Source organism: Salvelinus alpinus, chromosome 27 (assembly GCF_045679555.1).
Source record: "Salvelinus alpinus chromosome 27, SLU_Salpinus.1, whole genome shotgun sequence".
Classification (NCBI taxonomy): Eukaryota; Metazoa; Chordata; class Actinopteri; order Salmoniformes; family Salmonidae; genus Salvelinus; species Salvelinus alpinus.
Genome location: NC_092112.1, coordinates 44735454 through 44743666, shown reverse-complemented (window position 1 = coordinate 44743666; position 8213 = coordinate 44735454). Strand labels below are relative to the sequence as shown.

Below are 8213 nucleotides of genomic sequence, written 5' to 3'. Positions count from 1 at the left end.
AAGTGTTTCTTTATAACAAACTGACATCAGTTCATTTTGAAGTTATGAACCCACCACATTTTTTGTTGTTGCTGTGACAGAAAATTCCCATAAAATTTCAAAAGCCAGACATGGCACTATTTTCCCACTCTGAATATCAATCAGAAAACTCTTGCTCCTCCCTGGCACAAATGGAGTGGCCAAAGGTGTCTGGTCTTCACTTGAGGATGCTGGACTTGACATGCTTTGGAGAGGACCTGCCGAAGTTGTTCTGTGATTGAATTGGAGGGATTACCACTCATCTCGGGACCGATGGTTTCATTTGAGGGAAAGTTGTCATATTCAACCAGGACATGTTTTGGCCCTGTGCTAACGCTTATGTTGTTTAAAGACTTGATGTAATGTCCATTTTCCTTGTGATACAGATGAGTGTTGTTGCACGGAACCGCAACGCTCAACTCGTCGAGTCTCCTTTGCTCAGCTTTGCTCCTATTCCCCCCCCCCCCTGGATGCATCGTAAACACAAACGATAGTCGATATACATCGATGCATGTGTTGTAGTTGCCCGTTTTCCTGGGTAGTGTTGCCTTCGCGTGCGTTTCTTCCACCCGGGTGTGAAGTGGTGGTCGGAATTAGTCCCCGAATGAATCTCTTGGGGCATTAGGTTATAGGGTTGTGTGAACGGGGCCACAGGGGTGTTGGCAGCAACACCGTTGAGATTCATGGACAAAGGCAACCCTTCCTGGTGATGGGATTTGGCTCGTCGGTTCTGTAACCACACCTTATTGCATTTTAAAGTTGTGGTTTAGTGGCTAGTAGTCCAAGACCATTTTGTTGTCACGGAAACTGTTTTGTGTCTTAACCGACTTAAAATGTGGTGCCTTACCTGTATTCTGGGTTCTGGTAGGCCAGTGAGAGCCTCCAGTCTCTCTTTCAAAGCATTTCATGGCTAAGGATGTGAGTCCTATGGGGCGATAGGCGTTTAGGCAGGTTACCTTGGTGTTCTTGGGCACAGGTACTATGGTGGTCTGCTTGAAACAAGTTGGTATTACAGACCGGATCAGGGATAGGTTGAAAATGTCAGTGAAGATGTCAGTGCATGCTCTAAGTATGCATCCTGGTATTCTGTCTGGCCCTGTGGCCTTGTGAATGTTCACCTGTTTAAAGGTTCACACTGTCCTCTGGAAAAGCTGGTGCTCTCATGCATGGTTCAGTGTTGCTTGCCTCGATGCGAGCATAGAAGGTATTTAGCTCGTCTGGTAGGCTCGTGTTGTTGGGTAGCTAGCAGCTGGGATTCCCTTTGTAATCTGTGATTTTTGTAAGCCATACCACATCTGACGAGCGTCAGAGCCAGCGTAGTGGGATCCGATCTTAGTCCTGTATTGATGCTTTGCCTGTTTGTTGGCTCGTCCGAGGTCGTAGCGTGATATCTTATAAGCGTCCGAATTGGTCACGCTCCTTGAAAGTGGCCTTTAGCTCTGTGCGGATGTTGACTGCAATCCATGGCTTCTGGTTGGGGTATGTACGTACCAGGGGAGGACGCTCATAATAATGTCTGGAATGGAGTGTCAAGCACATGGTTTCCATGTGGTTGATACCATTCCATTGACTCCATTCCAGCCATTAATATGAGCCGTCCTCCCCTCAACAGCCTCTACTGGTACGTACAATCACTGTGGGGACGACGTCGTCGATGCACTTATTAATGAAGCCTGTGACTGATGTGGTAAACTCCTCAAGGTTATTGGATGAATCCCCGAACACGTTCCAATCTGTGCTACCGAAACAGTCCTTTAGTTTAGCAACCGCTTCATCAGACCACTTCCGTATTGAGTGCCTCACTGGTACTTCCTGTTTGAGTATTTGCTTGTAAGCAGGAAGATAGAGTTATGGTCTGACTTGCCAAAGGGGGGGACAAGGGATGGATTTGTATGCGTTTCTGTGTGTGGAGTAAAGGTGACTAAGTTTTGTCATCAATAGTTGCACAGGTGACATGCTGATAAAAATTTGGTATAACGGATTTCAGTTTCCCTGCAATAAAATCACCGGCCACGAGAAGCCTCAATGTATATTTTCTTATTTGCTTATGGCCCTATACAAGTCGTTGAGTGCGATCTTAGTGCCCGCATTGGTTTGTGGTGGTAAATAAACAGCTACAAAAAATATAAACGATAAATAGTATGGTCTGCACCCAAGACTTCCTTAACATTAGAGATTGCGTACAAGCCGTTGTTACTTAAGAAAGAGACACGCCCTTCCTCCTTTTCATCTTACCCAAGTCTGCAGTCCGGTCTTGGCAATGCATAGAAAAACGGCAAGATGTATATCCATATCCTCGTTCAGCTACGACTCTGAGAATCATAGGATATTACAGTTGTCAGGTCCCATTGATAGGATAGTCTCGAATGGAGCTCAACCAGTTTGTTCTGCAGTGATTGCACGTTCGCCAATAGAATGACGGTCTATTTGCTCGCCAACATAGTTTTGTCAGGCTGCCTGCTCGCCTGCCTCTCTTTAGCTGCCGCTTCCTCTCTCGAGCCGCGGGGATTAAGGCCTGGCTGGAGTAAGCAGAACATCCAGAGCATTTTGTCCAAATCGAGGTTAGTGATTGCTGTTCTGATGTCCAGAAGCTGTTTTCCATTTTAGGAATTGATGGTGGAGACAGTATGTACAAAACAGTTATCAGCGTAAAAAAATAACACAAAATATCCACTGTTGGAATTCTAAAATTGTAAAACCCTATTAGCCAAGTAATTTTATCAAAAACATTTTGAACGGGGTTCGTATTTGATGCATATTGCATTGGAGGGTCTGGTTCATTGGTATGGTTCAGGGAAAATAGAACTCATAGCCCCATACAAATTATGCATGAAGATCTTTCTATAAACTAGGTTACCAGTGAGGGTTCCTATGCTGGACAACTTCTTACTTGACAATAATCTACCAATTTTTTTAAAATGTCATTACATTAAGTTATAAGGGGGAAAATAGCTCTATTCAATCAAATTCACAAGTCCTTTTCTGTCCTTGCATTTATGGCAGTGTAAGTTATCATATAGGCCTATTAAGTATTACTCAGTTAAATTAGACATTGAACTTGAACCCTTTAAGAATCCTGGATCTAACTGTTTGGACAGTTCTTTGTATAGAAATCTCAGACATGCAGTGTATCTAGGTAACATTTTGTGTCTCCTTATGTTACGGGTGAAAGCTGTTTTCATGGGCACATCAAGACGCAGCCGGGGGAGAAGAGGTATTTGGAGTGGACTTCTAGTCTGACTCAGGAGGCGTGCACACCACCCGCCACTTCTAAGTATTTTACTCGCAAATGTTCAGTCCTTGGACAATAAAGTAGACGAGCTCAGGGCGAGGATCTATTTCCAGAGAGACATTAGGGACTGTAACATATTCTGTTTCACGGAATCATGGCTCTCCCCGGATATACTGTCCTTGTCCATACAGCCAGCTGGGTTCTCAGTACATTCTCAGTACAGCAATAAAAAACTCTCCGGGAAGAAGAAAGGCTGTGGTGTGTGTTTCATAATTAACTACTCATGTTTCTTGGTCATTTCTCTACCTAGAAGGCCAGCATCCCAGAGTCGCCTCTTCACTGTTGACGTTGAGACTGGTGTTTTGCGGGTACTACTTAATGAAGCTGCCAGTTGAGGACTTGTGACTAGACACTCTAATGTACTTGTCCTCTTGCTCTGTTGTGCACCGGGGCCTCCCACTCCTCTTTCTATTCTGGTTAGAGCCAGTTTGCACTGTTCTGTGAAGGGAGATGTACACAGCGTTGTACCAGATCTTCAGTTTCTTGGCAATTTCTCGCATGGAATAGCCTTCATTTCTCAGAACAAGAATAGACTGACGAGTTTCAGAAGAAAGGTATTCCTTTCTGGCCATTTTGAGCCTGTAATCTAAGCCATAAATGCTGATGCTCAAAATACTCAACTAGTCTAAAGAAGGCCAGTTTTATTGCTTCATTAATCAGGACATCAGTTTTCAGTTGTGCTAACATAATTGCAAAAGCGTTTACTAATGATCAATTAGCCTTTTAAAATGATTAACTTGGGTTAGCTAACACAACGTGCCATTGGAACACAGGAGAGATGGCTGCTGATATTGGGCCTCTGTACGCCTATGTAGATATTCCATAAAAATCAGCCGTTTCCAGCTACAATAGACATTTACAACATTAACAATGTCTACACTGCATTTCTTATCAATTTGATGTTATTTTAATGGACAAAAAAAATGATTTTCTTTATAAAACAAAGACATTTCTAAGTGACCCCAAACTTTTGAACGGTAGTGTATGTCAATGTTATTCTCAGAGGCAACCTGGAACATATCCCAGTCCGCGTGATCAAAACAATCTTGAAGCATGGATTCTGACTGGTCAGACCAGCGTTGAATAGACCTTAGCATGGGTACTTCCTGTTTGAGGTTCTGCCTATAGGAAGGGAGGAGCAGAATGGAGTCGTGATCTGATTTGCCAAAGGGAGGACGGGGGAGGGCCTTGCAGCCATCCCGGGAGGGGTGTAACAATGGTCGAGAGTTTTTGTAGCGTGAGTACTACATGTGTGGATAGAACTCCGGTAGCATTTTACTCGAATTACATTTTTCCTGGCACCACTCCACCAGGGCCCTCAGTCAAAAGTTTGGACACACCTACTCATTCAAGGATTCTTCTTTATTTTTACTATTTTCTACATTGTAGAATAATAGTGAAGACATCACAAGTATGAAATAACACATATGGAATCATGTAGTAAGCAAAAAAGCGTTAAAAAAATCTAAATATATAAGTAGCCACCCTTTGTCTTGATGACAGCTTTGCATTCTCTCAACCAGCTCAACCAGTCACCTGGAATGGTTTTCCAACAGTGTTGAAGGAGTTCCCACATGCTGAGCACTTGTTGGCTGCTTTTCCTTCACTCTGCGATCCAACTCATCCCAACCCATCTCAATTGGGGTGATTGTGGAGGCCAGGTCATCGGATATAGCCCGTACACAGCCTGGATGTGTGTTTTGGGTCATTGTCCTGTTGTAAAACAAATGATAGTCCCACTAAGTGCAAACCAGATGGGATGGTGTATCGCTGCAAAATGCAGTGGTAGCCATGCTGGTTAAGTGTGCCTTGAATTCTAAATAAATCACAGACAGTATCAACAGCAAAGCACCCCCACACCATCACACCTCCTCCTCCATGGTTCACGGTGGGAACTATACATGCAGAGATAATTTGTTCACCTACTCTGTCTCACAAAAACACGGTGGTTCGAACCAAAAATCTCAAATTTGGATGACAAATCAGACCAAAAGACAAATTTCCACTGGTCTAATGTTCATTGCTCGTGTTTCTTGGCCAAAGCAAGTCTCTTTTTATTATTGGTGTCCTTTAGTAGTAGTTTCTTTGCAGCAATTCGACCATGAAGTCCTGATTCACGGTCTCCTCTGAACAGTTGATGTTGAGATGTTACTTGAACTCTGTGAGTTGCAATCTGAACTGTAGTCAATTGCCGATTTCTGAGGCTGGTAACTCTAATGAACTCTGCAGCACAGCTAACTCTGGGTCTTCCAGTCCTGTGGCGGTCCTCATGAAAGCCAGTTTCATCATAGCGCTGCACTTGAAAAAAATGTAAAAGCTCTTGACATTTTCTGGATTGACTGACCTTCATGTCTTAAAGTAATGATGGATGGACTGTCATTTCTCTTTGCTTATTTGAGCTTTTCTTGTCATAATATGGACTTGGTCTTTTCCCAAATAGGGCTATCTTCTGTATTCCATCCCTACCTTGTCATAACACAACTGAATGTCTCAAATGCAATAAGAAGGAAAGAAATTCAACAAATTAACTTTTAACAAGGCACACCTGTTAATTGAAATGCATTCCAGGTGACTACCTCATGAAGCTGGTTGAGAAAATGTCAAGAGTGTACAAAACTGTCATCAAGGCAAAGGGTGGCTACTTTGAAGAATCTCAAATATAAAATCTATTTTGATTTGTTTAACACTTTTTTGGTGATTCCATATATCTATGATTCCATATGTGTTATTGCATAGTTTTGATGTCTTCACTATTATTCTACAATGTAGAAAATAGTAAAAAAAAATAAAGAAAAACTCTTGAATGAGTAGGTTTGTCCAAATTTTCGACTGTGACTGTACGTGTATGTGACCAATAAAATGTGATTTAATTTAAATTATTCTGGATATAATGACAAAACATGTGGGCTTATTCACATTATGATCTAGTATTGAAATAACATGACTAATATATTTTGTTTTCCATGTTACAACTGCAATTTCAGACAATACAAGGGTTCTACTTGAACTTGAATTTGGAGCTCAGAAATTCAAGTACTGTAATTTGTATTGGTATTTATTATGGGTCCCCATTAGCTGCTTCCAAGGCATCAGCTACTCTTCCTGAGTTCTGGCAAATTTTAAAACATTACAATACATTCATAACTGATTTCACAGCACACTAAGTGTGTGCCCTCAGGCCCCTACTCCATTATCACATATCTACAACACCAAATCCATCTGTACGTGTATGTATAGTGTGTATGTTACCGTGTGTGTTTGTATGCTTGTGCTTGTGTCTGTGCCTATGTTTGTGTTGCTTTACAGACTCCGGCTGTACCATAAGATGTATTTTTATGTTTTTTAAATCTGATTCTACTGCTTGCATTAGTTACCTGATGTGGAATAGAGTTCCATGTACTCATGGCTCTATGTAGTACTGTGCGTCTCCCATAGTCTCTTCTGGACTTAGGAACTGTGAAGAGACCTCTAGTGGCATGTCTTGTTGGGTATGCATGGGTGTCTGAGTTGTGTGCTGGTCGTTTAAACAGACAGCTCGGTGCTTTGAACATGTCAATACATCTCACAAATACAAATAGTGATGAAGTCAATCTCTCCTCCACTTGGAGCCAGGAGAGATTGACATGCATATTATTAATGTTAGCTCTCTGTGTACACCCAAGGGCCAGTCGTACTGCCCTGTTCTGAGCCAATTGCAATTTTCCTAAGTCCCTCTTTGTGGAACCTGACCACACGACTGAACAATAGTCCAGGTGCGACAAAACTAGGGACCTGCCTTGTTGATAGTTCTGTTAAGAAGATATTATGGACAGACTTCTCCCCATCTTTGCTACTGTTGTATCAATATGTTTTGACCATGACAGTTTACAATCCAGGATTACTCCAAGCAGTTTAGTCACCTCAACTTGCTCAATTTCCACATTAATTATTACAAGATTTAGTAGAGATTTAGGGTTTAGTGAATTATTTGTCCCAAATACAATGCTTTTAGTTTTAGAAATATTTAGGACTAACTTATTCCTTGCCACCCATTCTGAAACTAACTGCAGCTCTTTGTTAAGTGTTGCAGTCATTTCAGTCGCTGTAGCAGCTGACGTGTATAGTGTTGAGTCATCCACATACATAGTCACATTGGCTTTACTTTTTTTAAAGCCAGTGGCATGTCATTAGTAAAGATTGAAAAAAGTAAGGGGCCAAGACAGCTGCCCTGGGGAATTTCTGATTCTATGTTGGAGAGGCTTCCATTAAAGAACACCCTCTGTGTTCTGATAGACAGGTAACTCTTTATCCACAATATAGCAGGGGATGTAAAGTCATAACACATACATTTTCCAGCATTAGATCATGATCAATAATGTCAAAAGCTGCACTGAAGTCTAACAAAATAGCCCCGCAATCTTTTTATCATCAATTTCTCTCAGCCAATCATCTGTCATTTGTGTAAGTGTTGTGCTTGTTGAATGTCCTTCCCTATAAGTGTGGTGAAAGTCTGTTTTCAATTTGTTTACTGTAAAATAGCATTGTATCTGGTCAAACACAATTTTTTCCAAAACTTTACTAACGGTTGGTAACAGGCTGATTAGTTGGCTGTTAGAAACAGTAAAGGGGGCCTTACTATTCTTAGGAAGCGGAATGACTTTTGCTTCGCTCCAATCCTGAGGGCACACACTTTCTCGTAGGCTTAAATTGAAGAGATTGCAAATAGAGTGGCAATATCGTCCGCTATTATCCTCTGTAATTTTCCATCCAAGTTGTTAGACCCCGTTGGCGTGTCATTTTTGATAGACAACAATAATTTTTACACTGAGCAGCTAGCTACATGTCCCATTCTGACTCAGAGAAACTGGCCAATGTTCTCCCAACCCCATGTGCTATGTTGCTTATGGTGCTTTCATGTCAATTG

General features: G+C 41.8%; 1 pseudogene; it reads right to left on the bottom strand.

Moving 5' to 3' along the window:
- Positions 1 to 31: 31 nt before the first annotated feature.
- Positions 32 to 1557, bottom strand: LOC139555885 (uncharacterized; annotated as a pseudogene).
- Between the last annotated feature and the right edge of the window lie 6656 nt (positions 1558 to 8213).